The sequence below is a fragment of the Schistocerca cancellata genome, chromosome 4 (genome assembly GCF_023864275.1).
Source record: "Schistocerca cancellata isolate TAMUIC-IGC-003103 chromosome 4, iqSchCanc2.1, whole genome shotgun sequence".
NCBI classification, from domain to species: Eukaryota; Metazoa; Arthropoda; class Insecta; order Orthoptera; family Acrididae; genus Schistocerca; species Schistocerca cancellata.
Window position 1 is genome coordinate 72,008,765 of NC_064629.1, and position 18,895 is coordinate 72,027,659.

Sequence of the window (18,895 nt, forward strand, 5' to 3'; positions counted from 1 at the left end):
AAAGGTTGAAATACCATGATATTGTAGTTAAAAAACATTGCAGGGAAAGAAAACTAACCCGCACATTTTCACAGCACAGCACCGCTCACAACTCTTTTTCCACAGTCTGTCTTAGCTGAAAACGTGTACATTTTGTTTAAAAAATATATCACCTATGTCCATCTCACTGTTTATTACTGTACTGTGCAAGAAGCTGAAGTAAATTGATCAAGAATTCTTGAGATTAGTGCTGACAACTTTTGCCAGTTATACACTGACGGAAGATAACTCATGTAAGCAAAAAATAACTAATGTAAAGTAATCGTATATTTGCCTAGGTAATATATTTAAGTGATCAGCATTGCAAGATCACAGGTTAATTTTAGCACGTGATAAGCCACTGCAAATGTGAAATTCTGACACATTAATAACAGTTGTAACCGCTAGAATATTACATGCAAGCATGCAAACCTGCATGCATTGTGTTGTACAGGTGCTGGAAATCAGATTGCGGGTTGTAGTTCAGTGCCTGTTCCACTTGGTCGATTAATACAGGGACAATTAATGTTGATTGTTGACGCTATAGTTGTCGTCAGATGATGTCTCATATGTGTTCGACTGCAGACAGATCTGGTGATCGAGCAGGGAGAGGCAGCATGTCGAAACTCTGTGGGTATGTTGGGTTACAACAGCGAAATGTGGGCGAGCATTATCTAGTTGTAAAATATCCCCACAGCACTGTTCACGAACGGCAGCACAGCAGGTCGAATCACCAGGATGACGTAAAAATTTTCAGTCAGGGTTCGTGGGATAACTACGAGACTGCTGTCATACGAATTCGTACTCCAGACCATAACTCCACACATAGGTCCAGCACGCAAACAAGTTAGTTGCCAGCCCTCAGCTGGCTGCCTCCCGACCAACTCACAGCCATCGTTGGCACCGAGGCAGAAGCAACTGTCATCAGAAAATACGACAGACCTCCACCCTGCCCTCCAGCGTGCTCTCATTTGACAGTGAAGTCGCAAATTGTGGTATTTTGGGGTCAGTGGAATGCACGCTAAAGGGCGTCTGGCTCGGGGCTGTCCTAGAAGTGACCGATTTTTAACGGTTAGTTGTATCAATGTGGTGCCAACTGCTGCTGCAAATGCAGTACGAGGCACCAGAGCCATACCCTAAACACGATGGTCCTCCCTCTCGGTAGTGCTACGTGGCCGTCTCGAGCCTTGCCTCATGACTAGCGCTGCCTACAGTCATGTACAGTGGCTACATTCCTGCCAAGTATTTCTGCAATATCACAGAAGAGAGATCCAGCTTCTCGTAGCTCTAGTACACGACCTCGTTAAAACTCAGTGAGCTGCTGGTAATGTCGCCTTTGTATCCTTAAAGGCATTCTTGACTAAAATCAAATCACTTCGTCCAGTCTCGAAGGTAACTAACGTTCTCGACAGCCACAGCATGTATTTAAAGCAAACCTGAGTTGCGTGCTTATAGTGGCGCTACTAGCGCCACTCTTATGAGACTGGCGCTAAATTTGAGTAGATATCATCTTTCAGATGAAGAAACACGTCTACCAACTTTCGTTTACGCCGCACTAGTCCTTCCTGGTCTTACATTTATACAACATATATAATTAAAGATATGTAGCATATGTCTGGTCTATATGAACGTTTATTAGAGTATCGTGTGAAAACATGAAGTACATCAGGTAAGAACTTTTCGAGATATTTGCTAACAACATTTCCCATTTATATATACAAGGTGGTCCACTGATAGTGACTGGACCAAGTATCTCACGAAGTAGGCATCAAACGAAAAAACTACGAAGGACGAGACTCGTCTAGCTTGAAGGAGGAAACCAGATGGCGCTATGGTTGGCCCGCTAGATGGTGCTGCCATAGGACAAAACGGATATCAACTGCGTTTTTTAAAATAGGAACCCCCATTTTTTATTACATATTCGTGTAGTACGTAAAGAAATATGAATGTTTTGCTTGGACCACTTTTTTCGCTTTTTGATAGATGGTGCTGTAATAGTCACAAACGTATAAGTACGTGGTATCACGTAACATTCCGCCAGTGCGGACGGTATTTGCTTCGTGATACATTACCCGTGTTAAAATGGACCGTTTACCAATTGCGGAAAAGGTCGATATCGTGTTGATGTATGGCTATTGTGATCAAAATGCCCAACGGGCGTGTACTATGTATGCTACTCGGTATTCTGGACGACATCATCTAAGTGTCCGGACCGCTCGCCGGGTAGTTACGTTATTTAAGGAAACAGGAAGTCTTCAGCCACATGTGAAACGTCAACCACAACCTGCAACAAATGATGATGCCCAAGTAGGTCTTTTAGCTGCTGTCGCGGCTAATCCGCACGTCAGTAACAGACAAATTGCGCGAGAATCGGGAATCTCAAAAACGTCGGTGTTGAGAATGATACATCAGCATCGATTGCACCCGTACCATATTTCTATGCACCAGGAATTGCATGGCGATGACTTTGAACGTCGTGTACAGTTCTGCCACTGGGCGCAAGCGAAATTACGGGACGATGACAGATTTTTTTGCACGCGTTCTATTTAGCGACGAAGCGTCATTCACCAACAGCGGTAACGTAAACCGGCATAATATGCACTATTTGGCAACGGAAAATCCACGATGGCTGCGACAAGTGGAACATCAGCGTCCTTGGCGGGTTAATGTATGGTACGGCATTGTGGGAGGAGGGATAATTGGCCTCCATTTTATCGATGGCAATCTAAATGGTGCAGTGTATGCTGATTTCATACGTACTGTTCTACCGATGTTACTACAAAATGTTTCACTGCATGACAGATGGCGATGTGCTTCCAACATGATAGATATCCGGCACGAAGCTCACGTACGGTTGAAGCGGTATTGTATAGCATATTTGATGACAGGTGGATTGGTCGTCGAAGTACCATACCATGGCCCGCACGTTCACCGGATCTGATGTCCCTGTATTTCTTCCTGTGGGAACAGTTGAAGGATATTTGCTACCGTGATCCACCGACAACGCCTGACAACATGCGTCAGCGCATTGTCAATGCACGTGCGAACATTATGGAAGGGCCAGCTGGAGTGGCCGAGCGGTTCTAGGCGCTTCAGTCTGAAACCGCGCGACCGCTACGGTCGCAGGTTCGAATCTTGCCTCGGGCATGGATGTGTGTGATGTCCTTAGGTTAGTTAGGTTTAAGTAGTTCTAAGTTCTAGGCGACTGATGACCTCAGATGTTAAGTCCCATAGTGCTCAGAGCCATTTGAACCATTTGAACCATTACGGAAGGCGAACAACTCGCTGTTGAGAGAAATGTCGTTACACGTATTGCCAAATGCATTTAGGTTGACGGACATCATTCTGAGCATTTATTACATTAATGTGGTACTTACAGGTAATCATGCTGTAACAGCATGCGCTCTCAGAAATGATGAGTCCACAAAGGTACATGTATCACATTGGAACAACCGAAATAAAATGTTCAAGCGTACCTACGTTCTGTATTTTAATTTAAAAAAATCTACCTGTTACCAACTGTTCGTCTAAAATTGTGAGTCGTATGTTTGTGACTATTACAGTGCCATCTATCACAAAGCGAAAAAAGTGGTCCAACTAAAAAATTCATATTTTCTTTACGTACTACACGAATATGTATCAAAAATGGGGGTTCCTATTTAAAAAAACGCAACTGATATCCGTTTGACCTATGGTAGCACCATCTAGTGGGCCAACCATAGCCCCATCTGGTTTCCTCCTTCAAGCTAGATGAGTCTTGTGCTTTGTAGTTTTTTCGTTTAATGCCTATTTCGTGAGATATTTGGCCCGGTCACGATCAATGGACCACCCTATACAGGGTGTTACAAAAAGGTACGGCCAAACTTTCAGGAAACATTCCTCACACACAAAGAAAGAAAAGATGTTATGTGGACATGTGTCCGGAAACGCTTAATTTCCACGTTAGAGCTCATTTTAGTTTCGTCAGTATGTACTGCACTTCTTCGATTCACCGCCATGATTTCATACGGGATACTCTACCTGTGCTGCTAGAACATGTGTCTTTACAAGTAGGACACAACATGTAGTTCATGCACGATGGAACTCCTGCACATTTCAGTTGAAGTGTTCGTACGCTTCTCAACAGATTCGGTGACCGATGGACTGGTAGAGGCGGACCAATTCCATGGCCTCCACGCTCTCCTGACCTCAACCCTCTTGACTTTCATTTATGGGGGCATTTGATGCTCTTGTCTACGCAACCCCGGTACCAAATTTAGAGACTCTTCGTGCTCGTATTGTGGACGGCTGTGATACAATACGCCATTAGGCAGGGCTGCATCAGCGCATCAGGGATTCCATGCAACGGAGGGTGGATGCATGTATCCTCACTAACGGAGGACATTTTGAACATTTCCTGTAACAAAGTGTTTGAAGTCACGCTGGTACGTTCTGTTGCTGTGTGTTTCCATTCCATGATTAATGTGATTTGAAGAGAAGTAATAAAATGAGCTCTAACATGGAAAGTAAGCGTTTCCGGACACATGTCCACATAACATATTTTCTTTCTTTGTGTGTGAGGAATGTTTCCTGAAAGTTTGGCCGTACCTTTTTGTAACACCCTATATATATATATATATATATATATATATATATATATATATATATATATATATATATATGTGTGTGTGTGTGTGTGCGCGTGCTATATATTTAAAAGATATGTGTTGCCTACGTCCATCCGCCTTGCCGCAGTGGAATACACCGGTTCCCGTCAGATCACCGAAGTTAAGTGCTGTCGGGCGTGGCCGGCACTTGGATGGCTGACCATCTGGGCCGCCATGCGCTCTTGCCACTTTTCGAGGTGCACTCAGCCTCGTGATGCCAATTGAGGAGCTACTTGACCGAATACTTGCGGCTCCGGTCACAGAAAACCATCGTAACGACCGGGAGAGCGGTGTGCTGTCCACTCGACCCTTCTATCTGCATCCTCAGGTTAGGATGGCACAGCGGTCGGATAGTCCCGATGGGCCACTTGTGGCCTGAAGACGGAGTGCTATGTCCATCCGGACGTCTATCAGAGTATCGTGTAAAAATATGAAGTAAATTGTTCAAGAGCTTTTCGATATTTTCATTAACTACGATAACCTACGAATTGTCTTTTTATTGTAGTATTGATTAGCCAGACAAGCTTCAGTTGCGTAATGCGTCCGCGAGAAAGGGGGACAATATAGATTGTAAGAGAAGTAATGACGGAGAATATGCATCCAACTTCCCGTTGACATCGAGGTTATAAGAAACGGATATCACTTGTAAGTTTCTTGTTTATGTTTAAAAAATTGTGGGAGATTTCAGGTCCCAGCAGTTAACTGTGAGAGTCACGTGGATGTTATAGGTTGTAGGTATGAGATTAGTGTGATACTGCACTAAAAGTCTTATTTCAAAATTATACTGAACAGCAGTAACGAATTAAAGTGCATATGTGGACAAATTCCAGGAACTGGGAACGCCACCATCCGGTGTTCAGGCAGTTGTGCTTGTTATATTTCGCTGAAGGATTCCTGGTATTCTGACGTCATCACAACCGGCCAATTGCACCAAGGCTAGGTCACTGCTGTGTGAAGGCCACCCCTAACCCCCACGACCGCTGTGGCCGCACGCCACGCACCATGCACCAGACTCTGCGTCCCATGCCTGCATGTCCACACGCCCTCACGCTCCCAAGTTCCATGCACCGCCGTGTGTTGCAGGAGTGCTCTAATTAATTTGCATATCATGCTGTTTACCTCATGTTTGCAAAGACCTTATTTGTTATAAACATAAATCTGCTAGGAAGTAGCCAAATGATCTGACAGCGTCACACAAGCGTTGTATATGCATCAGACATGTCTCACATGACATAACCTTAGCGTTTGCCATGCGACGTACCATCTTAACGTCGCGTCAGTGCCCATAATTATTTTAGTGCTCATCATTTGTGACCCATAGTATGTTTGGAATTATCCGAACGATCTGTGTAATTTCCCTCCAAAGTATTAACGTAAGGCACTTTGACACTAAGGGAATGTGTACCATATAGCCTGCATTGTTCTCAAAAGCATCCGAACTTTGGTTAAAAAAATCACCTCTCCACTCATAGCTCCACTACTCTCCACCAGTTCGGTTTACATTCTAGGTCTATGCTCTCTAGTTGGTATTTACTAACGAATTTGTTACAATAATATTGAAATTACGCTGTAGTGAGGAGGCCATTTGCAGCAGACCTCAAAATGGTTGTAAATATTAATGTAAGACACTTAGAAATTACACTGTGTGGGCACATTCTGTAAATAGCTTCCAATATTAATGTAAGATACGTCGCCATTACATAATTTAATGGTAAACTGCCCAAAGTGACGGAAAAATGTTAATCCTCTAGGTGAACTGTGTGTGACAAAGTGCTATCCCTCTAAAAGTAGTAGGCAGTGTTTCCAAAATTAATGACTGCCTTTAATTTTCGTATCTCACAATTAGAAGCCAAGTACTGCGCTTTTTTCTGCAAATGTACGAGGGTCGGAACTTTAATAGTGGCAGCTATTTATTTACAGCTCGTACAAAATAGATACGTGTTCAAAAGTTTTACTGACCTTCAAAGTAGTCACCAGCATTCTGTATAACCCGTTGCCAGCGATGTGAAAGTCGTAGGATACTCTTAGCAGTGCCAGTTGTCTTGACAATTCCAGTGGTGTGGTCTATTAATTAAATTAATTAAAATAAAATTAGAGAAAGTCACGCTCGTTCTTCCCATGCACCTTTTCCGAGTGCGACAGAAACACTGGAAGATCGTTGGGTTATACCAAATAGCCCTGGCACTCACTGTAAAGTCTGTTGTGGAGTACATACGTTAATGTGCTGAAGTTCTTGTTATTTTTCTTTGATTTCTGCACGTCATTAGTAATTAGAACTCAGACAGAACAGATGACAGAGGACGCATAATCACCGATCTAATACAAGAAACACAATAACATGTAATAAATACGGAAAGACCTATACCAAGATATTCAGGGTTCGATGGTACGAGCAGTAATATCGACTTCACGCTAGCAAATAATGCAGCAACGGCATACGTAACAAACTGGACTGTACACGACAACATAACCAGCAGTGATCATAATGTCATAACATACACACTAACTCACACTCAGAACACAATGACCAAATCACACACGAGACACTTGCTGTTGCCCAAAGCAGACTGGAACATGTTAACGGAAATTATCCAACGACACGATCTAGAAAACATCAATGGAAGTATCGATTATAGAGCACACAAGTTAACACAGGTGATACAACATGCACAAAACACTTCAATACCGACAGCAAAGAACACAAATTGCTCACCAGTATCATGGATCAACGAACTTACGAGACTCAAACAAGACGCAAGACGCAAACGAAAATTATATCAAAGGGCGATAGCAGATAGGGACAGACGAATAAGACTTGAAGCATATAGGCATGCACAAGACTTATATAGACAGACCCTATACAACACTCGTAGACAACAAAGGGAGCTATTTGTAACAACAGGAACAGAGCAAAATATATGGGGGGAACCATACAAAATACTGACAGAGAAGATAAAAACCCCACTAGTTCTGGGAACGCTAAGGCAGGATGACGGCACGATGACGAGGGGATGGAGGAATACAGCGGAGTTTATGCTGTATAAACTGCTCCCTGACGACGTTGTCGATACAGACACACAATATCATGCAACACTAAGAGAAAACCTACACACACCATACAACACTGCAACTGTCACCTGTCCTTTTGCGCAAGAAGAGGTTGCGCTAGCAATCTCAGAGCTCAGAAACAAAAAAGCACCTGGACCAGATGGTATCCACTCGGAAACACTGAAAAAACTAGCACCGCAGATCACCCCGTTCCTAACAACGTTACTGAACGATGCCTTACGGCTGGGCAGGGTACCTACAGTATGGAAAACCTCCAAAGCAGTCATTATTAAGAAATCAGCAGACAGGGATCCTTCAGATCCAAAGACTTGCAGGTCAATATGCCTAATAAATACCCTAGGAAAGATTCAGGAGAAGCTACTGTGTAAGCGCCTGCAAACACACAGAGCTCTCAGGGGTATGAGCCAACACCAGGTCGGCTTCAGATCTGGCAGATCAATAGATGATGCCATCAACCAGGTCCTGCACATAGTTAACACCACAAAACAGAAGTACGCCATGGCCAATGATTGACATTGCCCGAGCATTTGATAATCTTTGGTGGCCAGCACTATTTCAGAGGCTAAGACATCTGGAGGTACCGCAATCACTGTACAACAGTTTTCTAGACTACTGTAAAGACCGAGTAGTTGAATGGCAGATGGACAGCCGGAAAGTAATTAAAAGAATTACCAAAGGCTGTCCTCAAGGGTCGATCTGCGGCCCCATCTTCTGGGACATAACAATCGAACCCCTCCTACAGCTTCTGGATGGGGATGACAGGTCAGACGGAATTGTCGCCTACGCAGATGACCTATTAGTTGTAGTCACTGCAAACAACAGAGCCCAGTTAGAAGAGAAAGACAGTGGATTACTACAAACAATTACTCAGTGGTGTCACAACAACAAACTCAGGATAGCCGAAAACAAAACAACATACACTTTGCTGAAAGGATCACTCCAAAGGAATCCTTCGGTTAAAATTGGGGACACAAACATCAAACGAGCACGCATTACGCGCTATCTTGGGGTACACGTAGATGAAAAATTGAATTTCCACGAACACATAAGGCTAACAACAGACAAAGCAGAAAAAATACTCCACAAACTGGTGAGGCTAAATTCAAAACAGTACAGACTACCTCTACCAGTCATACGTACATACCACTGTGCGCCCTTCGAATCAGTACTCAGCTTTGCAGCTAGCACGTGGGCACATAGACTGAACGTAGTCACCAGCAAAGCATCCGTCAGACGAGGGCAGAGAAGTGTCCTACTTAGGCTATCTGGAGCCTTCGGTACCACCTCAGCGGATGCACTGTGTGTGGTGCTCGGAATATACCCCATAGATATCACGATCAAATACAGAGCTGCAAGGTACTGGTTAAAGGTGGAGAGACTAGATAAGGTACACACAATAACCGGTGTGCCCATAGAGACGATACGTCACCTTCAAAGTTGGCGTTTGGATACATGGCAAGGTGAGTGGGATGTAAGTGATAAGGGACGTAGACTGCACGACTTCCTCCCTGACATAAGGGAGCGGTTGAGAATGAGACATATCGATCCCAGCCGCGGTATGGTACATTTATTAACCGGGCACGGACCTTATCCCACGCACTTAAACCGCGTGAGTCTGAGGCAGACACCTACATGCACATGCGGGGAAGAAGGTTCCCCAGAGCACACTGTCTTTTTCTGCGGGCAATACGCGAACAATAGACATACACTACACTTAGATTACACAGATACAGACATAGATATATACACAGCAATAAGAAATGAAGAACAATGGGCACAATTAAACGCACTGACAAACAGTATTTCAAAAACAACACATGAAGAGTATATGCGTACACGACATCACAGACATGCCTATGTGCAGCGTAACAGAAATGTCCAGAGGATGGACAGCGATACCCACAGTGACAGCGAAAATAGTGACAATGAGGAGGAACAGGAGGAGGAAGCTGAGATGTGACAGTAAATAAGCAAACTGCTGGCAATTTAGCCAATAAAACATCAAATGCTGTACATGGATGCGCACCTAAAGTAGTTAATACATAGGATTAGTAACAAATAGGACAAGCAACATTATTTCTCTACTAATAACCATTTGTGTGTGTGTGTGTGTGTGTGTGTGTCTGGCGGTCAACGGCTTGATGAAACCATTCCGAGGTATTCACCGTCAGTCACACTCGGTGATGGTACTAACAAATCTCTCATCTATCCTATCTTCTTTTTATATTCTTCTTAAAAAACAACAAAATTTTATTTATATTTCAACCTTAAATTATTGTTATTTTGAAAACTATCATTCTTTGTAAATGTTGTAGATAAAACAAAAGGAAAGAAAACTGTAAAAAGATGAGAAACGAAACTTGTAAGATGTACGGCCTGTTTTAAACATCAGGTAACAGGTCTATAATTTGGCAATAAATAAATAAATAAAAAAATCACAGATTACTCTTGAAAGTGTAAATTATCGTAACACCAAATTAATTTTAGTGAGCATCTCCAGATCCATTCGGATGCGTTCTTGTGTGAAATAACTTCCACCATTATGAATAGACGTGTGAGTTAGATATACTGGCCATCACCAGATTAAAGTATTGAGTTATTACGCCCAATAATGAACCAAAATGCCTCATCGTACCTGGCACGGACGATGTATTCAGCGAACTGAAATCTTTTTGCGCTATAGTATTTGACGTACCTTAGTCTGCTGACCGACTCTGCTTCGTCCTCTACCCCACCCATTATGAGACACCAGAATTGGTTCAAATAGCTCTGAGCACTATGGGACTTAACATCTATGGTCATCAGTCCCCTAGAACTTAGAACTACTTAAACCTAACTAACCTAAGGACAGCACACAACACCCAGCCATCACGAGGCAGAGAAAATCCCTGACCCCGCCGGGAATCGAACCCGGGAACCCGGGCGTGGGAAGCGAGAACGATCACGAGATGCGAGACACCAGAATTGCTGGCACGTTATGTGTCTGGGGAACTTAGCGTAAGTTATTATACTAAATACACACATCAAAAAAAGTTTTGCATCATCCTGGTTCACAGAACTCCTGAAGATAGACGTTGACTGTGGATATTGTATCATAGACACAGTCCCTTTGACTGATCAGAGATGTCACTAAACCCGGCCAAAGATGTAAACAACTATGCACGAGCAGCGTGTATTAGACGGAGGAAGTCCGACAGCCGATCTGTTCCAGTCATTCCACCAGGAAGGAGGTACACGGCTCGTGTTGTCTGTAGTTCAACCATGCCTAGACGGCAAATACCGCGGTTCGATCGCGTTCGCGTTGTTACTTTATGTCAGGAAGGCGACTCAACAAGGGAAATGTCCAGGCGTCTCGGAGTGAACCTAAACGATGTTATTCGGACATGGAGGAGATACAGAGATAGGAACTATCGAGGACATGCCTTGCTCAGGCCGCCCAAGGAATACACTGCAGTGGATGACTGCTACCTATGGATAATGGGTCGGAGCAACCCTGACAGCAACACCACTATATTGAACAATGCTATTCATGTAGCCACAGAACGTCTTGTTACGACTTAAACTGTGTCCAGTAGGCTGCATGATGCGCAACTTCACTCCCGACGTCCGTGGCGAGGTCCGTCTTTGCAACCACGATATCTTACAGCGTGGTACAAATGGGCCCAACAACATGCCGAATGTACCGCTAATGATTGGCATCACGTTCTCTTCACCGATGAGTCTCGTATATGCTATCAAACAGACAATCGTGGTGGACGTGCTTGTAGGCAACCTGGTCAGGCTGAACGCCTTAGACACACTGTCCGACGAGTGCAGTAAAGTGGAGGTTCCCTGCTGTTTTTAGGGTGGCATTATGTGGGGCTGACGTACGCCGCTAGTGGTCATGGAAGGCTGTACGATACGTGAATGCCATCCTCCGACCGACAGTGCAACCATATCGGCAGCATATTGACGAGGCATTCGTCTTCATGGACGACAATTCGCGCCCCCATCGTGCACATCTTGTGAATGACTTCCTTCAGGATAACGACATCGCTCGAATAGAGTGGCCAGCATGTTCTTCAGACACGAACGTTATCAAACATGCCTGGGATGGATTGAAAAGGGCTGTGTATGGACGATATGACCCACCAACCACTCTGAGGGATCTATGCTGAATGGCCTTTGAGGATTGTGACGATCTGGACCAACAGTGCGTTGATGAACTTGTGGATAGTATGCCACGAAGAATACAGGCATGCATCAGTGCAACAGGACGTGATACTGGGTATTAGAGGTACCAGTGTGTACAGCAATGTGGACCACCACTTCTGAAGGTCTCGCTGTATGCTGGTACAACATGCAATGTGTGGTTTTCATGACCAACAAAAATAGCGCATGTTATATTCATGTTGATCTCTATTCCAATTTTCTGTACAGGTTCCGGAACTCTCGGAACTGAGGTGATGCAAAACTTTTTTTGATGTGTGTATGTCTATATTATAAATGAGAATGTATTGAAATTTCTTCCTTGCTAAGTAACATTTTCTGTAGACGATTAGCATTTTTTACATGCTATTCGTTAGTGTACATTGTACTCACAAACATTGAACAGAAGACGACTGACTGAATGGCGGTTGTATATGCTCCTTGTACGTATTTCTTTTCTTTGCGATCTGCTCCAGCAAGTAGACGAGCTACGTTACCCAGGTAGCTGCACTGTGTGCTAGTACACGAGAGTTAGAGTCAATTTTGTGTTTCTGTTATCATCATTATGACAGGAAGTGGCTTATAGAATATTTTATTTAAAATTCCATGTAAGAAGTACGTGCTGCCGCTCCTATCTTCTTAACGAACAAACAAACAAGAAAGGCAATCATGCTGGTTAATGTCCTCCTCGTAGCTAAACATTTGCTTGATACTTTTCTTTTCTTGTGGACAAAAAGTTCCCTATCGTGTTCTAGGTAAATGTAGCATCCCCTATATACATACAATTGCTCTTTTAACAATTGAAAATGAACTCTGGATGAATTTCTATTGACGATAAACCGTCGAACCAAGACCTTTATAACGGTGCAGTACTCTAATTATATAATTTTAACGAATCAAATACACTGGTGTGCAAAACTTAAGGACGAAAGTAACTCTCGCTTTAAGTGTTATTACCAAGTAACATAGCTCGATGATACTAGGATCACATATAGAAAGAAATTCTGCAGCGGAGTACAGAAGGTAACTAAAACAAACACGCAATGAGACGAAGAGATATCGCACTTTTATTGAAAGACAGTAATTACGCTGAAGCCACCGCGCTTTATGATGGTCCCTGAACATAAGAAAAAGCAGTAGACGGTTCTTAATAGAACGTGAGATCAACTGGATGGTAATACATGCTCCGCAACATGAGCCGATGCTGCCCACAAGGTTAGTGAAAAGTTCTCGTGGTCGGGTGATACATTCGTTCAGCATCGCAGCTGACAACTGAATATAACGTGTTCCCATCTCTCACCGAATGAGTGCACGTAATGCACCCAGGAACACGGCGAACATAATCGTTTTGGTTTTCTATGTTATGTTGTGGAGAGGCGCAATGCAGCATCAGCAGCCTCAGGGTACAGCTGGGCTATTCCGCTTATGCGGCTAATCCGCCTTGTAATCTCCCCCCTCCTTTCTACTTCCATCAATTGTTCACATTAACCAATGTCGAGTCCAAGAAATTAATAAACAATGTCTTTTATGAAGATTTGAGAGGAGCCAAGATTACAATAAACTTTCTAGTTTACTTAGCTTGTCATGTTGAGTAGGCTCCGGTTTTTCTCGTCTAGGGGCCTGACTCTTTAACCTGAAAATATCACATCCGGTCCTCACGATTGATTTGAACTAAATAAATCTGAAGATTGTTGTTGCAAAATTTTGTACGTAAATATATTTCCTCTCATTTTAGTGTATTATACAGGTTTTTGAGTTTTCACATTAACAAAGCCGAAATTACATTGTTCGTACAAAAATACGAAAGTAATTCCGATCACATCAGAAGAATGCTTACGACTCTTACACTCTGCGGAAATAACCATATTCCAAAGGTATAACGATTTTCCTTAATAAATGAATTTCTACTAGTTTCCGTTCCGTTACATTATTTATTTCGATTATTACTTCATAAATGAATCCAGAAATAAACATAGTAAATAGTACACGACTGCTTAATTAATAACAGAAAATTTAAGTGTGCCAATAATTATTAATTTCAAATGTTTCTAAAGAATAATTTTAACTGTACATTTAGAACTAGTACGTATCGATTATAACTTCGAGATTAAAATATTTTATAATGTAATTCCTTTTCATAAATTTCAGCTTGACATATAACATACTGTGTATAAAATTACAGAGAAGCGACTAAGATAATATTAACCTGTCCAAAATTCGAAAAATAATACTGATATCGACAACTACTGTTGGGGAAAGGTAATGCTAGAGGAGGATATCCCGTTACAGAATGAAATAAGTATGCTGCAACAGAGCGCTAGTTCCTCACAGAGTCATGGTCGTTTTGCCTTCAGTGTGAGCCAGTTACTCTGTGTCGTCGCATGTAGTGCCGTAGACACTGGCGAGCAGATTGATGCCGTATTCCTGGACTTCAGGAAGGCATTTGATACGGTTCCGCACTTACGTTTAGTGAAAAAAATACGAGCTTACGGAATATCGGACCAGGTTTGTGATTGGATTCAGGATTTCCTAGAAGAAAGAACACAACATGTCATTCTTAACGGTTCAAAATCTGCAGATGTAGAGGTAATTTCGGGAGTACCGCAAGGAAGCGTGATAGGACCTTTATTGTTTACAATATACATAAATGACTTAGTTGACAACATCGGTAGCTCCGTGAGGCTATTTGCAGATGACACGGTTGTCTACAAGAAAGTAGCAACATCAGAAGACTCGTACGTACTCCAGGAAGACCTGCAGAGGATTAATGCATGGTGCGACAGCTGGCAGCTTTCCCTAAACGTAGATAAATGTAATATAATGCGCATACATAGGGGCAGAAATCCATTCCAGTACGATTATGCCATAGGTGGTAAATCATTGGAAGCGGTAACGACCGTAAAATACTTAGGAGTTACTATCCGGAGCGATCTGAAGTGGAATGATCACATAAAACAAATAGTGGGAAAAGCAGGCGCCAGGTTGAGATTCATAGGAAGAATTCTAAGAAAATGTGACTCATCGACGAAAGAAGTAGCTTACAAAACGCTTGTTCGTCCGATTCTTGAGTATTGCTCATCAGTATGGGGCCCTTACCAGGTTGGATTAATAGAAGAGATAGACATGATCCAGCGAAAAGCAGCGCGATTCGTCATGGGGACATTTAGTCAGCGCGAGAGCGTTACGGAGATGCTGAACAAGCTCCAGTGGCGGACACTTCAAGAAAGGCGTTACGCAATACGGAGAGGTTTATTATCGAAATTACGAGAGAGCACATTCCGGGAAGAGATGGGCAACATATTACTACCGCCCACATATATCTCGCGTAATGATCACAACGAAAAGATCCGAGAAATTAGAGCAAATACGGAGACTTACAAGCAGTCGTTCTTCCCACGCACAATTCGTGAATGGAACAGGGAAGGGGGGATCAGATAGTGGTACAATAAGTACCCTCCGCCACACACCGTAAGGTGGCTCGCGGAGTATAGATGTAGATGTAGATGTAGATGTAGTTGTAGTTGGGGTGTTTTCTGTTACATTACTGACAGGGCAGAAGATCGAGCTCTGGAGGTAAGCGAATTGCGATGGATTATTGCCATAGTTGAAGAATACAGCCTAACAAATTAAGGTGTGCCGTGCACATTAATGTGAACTTTTAAACTGTTATTGTTGCTTTCAGAAGAACACAGTTATGCAGTGTGTGTATCATCAAATATTGCTAGCTTTTTCCACAAAGCTCTGACGTGCCGCGTCTTTCGAAATGTCTGCACATGGAGTTACTTCGTCGCGTGCGTGTGTGGCTACTTCGTCTCAGTCAATTTATTAGTTTAATAGTTTTACTGCAAAATTCTACAGAACACCTTTTCTCGGTTTCTTTTCCGTACTTGCCTGATATCCGTAAAAAGGAAGTCAGGGGGAAGGGAAATGCTCAAAGGCCCGAAGAAGATATGAAACAAGCAGGAATAAGTGTTACAGGCAGCTCCTTTGGATAAAGTGCCAGCAGTGTGCTACATGGTTTCTCGAAGTGTATGTGGGTGGAAAGGGACGAAAAACGTTTACTTGTGGTAAATGCTTTTGATTTTGCCACTGAAATGCAATGGGGCGTAATAGCCTTCGGTTGAGTGAAATAGCCCCACCATTTCTATACACTGCGATTTCTATCTTCTTCAGATATTTGTTTAATACCTTGTTCCTTTAAAGGAATTACGACATTTTATATACTTGAATGTACTCACAATTAACATACTATAACTGTTACGTCAGCCACAGATGGCCCCTGCCAGGCTGACTACACTCAAGACACCCCTGTGTACCATATAACATACACAAGCACTTGCAGGCGCAACCAAGAGGAAAACAATTCTTCAAAATAAACAGAACTTGCTAGAGACTAATGCGAATCTTTTTCTGCAGAGGTCGCCTCACAGGCACAGGGAAGTTGGAATACTCCGCCGACCTCCGCCGGCTTTATAAGGCCAGCGCAACAGCAGTCCAGCGGCGGTGGCATCAGTTCCTCTCCACGATACAAGGTGACCTTGTTCCCCATCCCCAGCACACCCGACCCGAAAGTGACACCACCCCCGATGTTGTCATTGCCTCCGCCAACCTCCTTGGGCGTATCGGTGTCACCGTCCTTGACCCCACGGGTAGCGATCACCTCCCTGCCCTTCTCACCATAACGTCTGCTCACCGCCCCCCTCTGGCTCCGCACCCTGCAACCCTTCCCAAGGTCGTCCATGACTATCACCGTGAAATCTGGGATGCCTACCGGGACTCCATCTCCACCCAGGTCGAAAGCCACCCTCTTATCTATCGCCATCCTGACGACATCATCCACGCCTCGTCCTTCCTTCAGAAGGTAATTACTGACGCCGTGGAGGCCCATGTTCCTACTGAAACTATCCACCCACACCGTCCCACTCTCCCTCCGCGGGCTGTCCTCCTCCTCCTCCGTGAATCCCGCCGCCTCTATCGCTCCTTCCTGGGCACTCGTGACAGGGATACACTCCAACGCCACTGGCAAATACTGCGAAACGTACGGAACCTTATTACAGCAACGAAACGCCGAGACTGGGGCCAGACCTTCACACGACTCAATGCCACCCTCCCTATCAACTCCTCCAAGTACTGGTCCACCTTCCATCGCCCTACTGGTTCCCTTTCCGCTCCCCACCACCCCCTTCTCCATAACGATCGCCCCCTTCCTGACGACCTCAGTAAGGCCAACCACTTCGCTTCCCACCTTTCCGAGGTCTTCTCCATCCCCGATGATCCCCACTTTGATTATTCTCTTTTCCCCACCATCATGGAACGTGCCGATACCTCGGTCGCTCCACTTGCTCCTAGTCTCCAGTTCTTGGGGCTGTTGCCCCCCTCCGACATAAACACTCCCATCACAGCGCAAGACATTAAACTTATCCTCCCGTCCAAACACAACACGGCCCCTGGTCACGACTGTGTCACCTACCGTCACCTTCGAGAAAGCCCCTATTCCTTCCTGACTGTCCTCGCCCATCTCTATAATGTCATCCTCTCTACTGGTTTCTACCCTGACCTGTGGAAGACCTCCCATGTCCTCTTGTTCCTCAAACCCAACAAAACCCCTTCTGCCACCTCTTCCTATCGTCCCATCTGCCTCACCTCCATCTTATGTAAGGTCTTTGAATCCATCCTCTCCCACCGTATCCATCAGCACCTTGCTTAACACCACCTCCTCCCCCTTAACCGGTGTGGCTTCTGACCCTCCTTCTCTGCTGAAGACCAACTCCTCAACCTCGTTCACCTTCTGTCTCTCCAGCTCAACTCCCGTCGCTCCGCCATTTTTGTTTCCCTTGACCTCCAAAATGCCTATGACCATGTATGGCATCCCGGTCTCCTCTTTAAACTCCAAAACTATGCCCTGCCTATGAATTTTGTCCATCTGGACGCTTCCTTCCTCTCGCACCGTCCTTCCTATGTCATCCTCCGCAACACCAACTCCCGTATCTTTTATCCCACGGCTGGCGTCCCCCAGGGTTCTGTCCTCTTCCCTCCCCTTTATCTCTTGTATACGGCTGATATGCCCAAGCCACCCCCACCAGTCCACCTTCTCCAGTATGCTGATGACACCACCTTCCTGGCTCTCTATCCTACCCTTCAATGGTCCCAACGTACCCTCCAAACCCAACTTAACCAGTTCACCACTTGGTGTAACCAGTGGTTCCTCCGTCTCAACCCCTCCAAAACCCAGGCGATCATCGTAGGCCGCACCACTCGCTCCTTTCGCCTCCGTGATTTCTACCTCACCCTTTATGGTCGTCCCATCCAGCTCACCCCCACCCTGAAATACCATGGCCTCACCCTCGACCAACACCTCACCTGGACCCCTCATCTCCAGCCCATCCAGCAAAAAGCCCATTCCCACCTCTGCCTTCTGAAACTCCTGTCTGCCCAGACATTGGGATTGCCTCCTTCTACCATCCTCCACACCTACAAATCCCATCATCCATCCTATCCTCTGTTCTGCCAGCGTTGCCTGGATCTCTGCCCCCACCCGCTTTTACAAGGCCCCCCAAATCCTTGAACGCCATGCACTCTGCCTTGCCTTCCGTATCTGCCTTCCTTCCCCCACACGGCTCATGTATGAACTGATCCCCTTCCACGACCTCCTCCTGTCCCTACAACATCTCCGCATCCTTTACATTGTCCGTGGGGTTGATCCCCCCCACCCTCTGGTTTCCTCCTTCCTCGCCACCCCCTGCCCGTTGCCGCGCCTCTATCGCTGTATCCCACCCTCTCTCAATCTCCACACCCTCCATCTCCTTCATCAGGGCAATTTCCAACGCCTCCCCCTACCGGATGACGAAATTCGCCGTGACATCTACCCTTCCTTCCAACTATAACCTGGCCTTGTTCCCCTACCCCTCTCCAGGGCCCCCGTTTTCCTCTCCCCTCCTACTCCCACAGCGGATTTTCCTCCTTCCTCCCCCCTC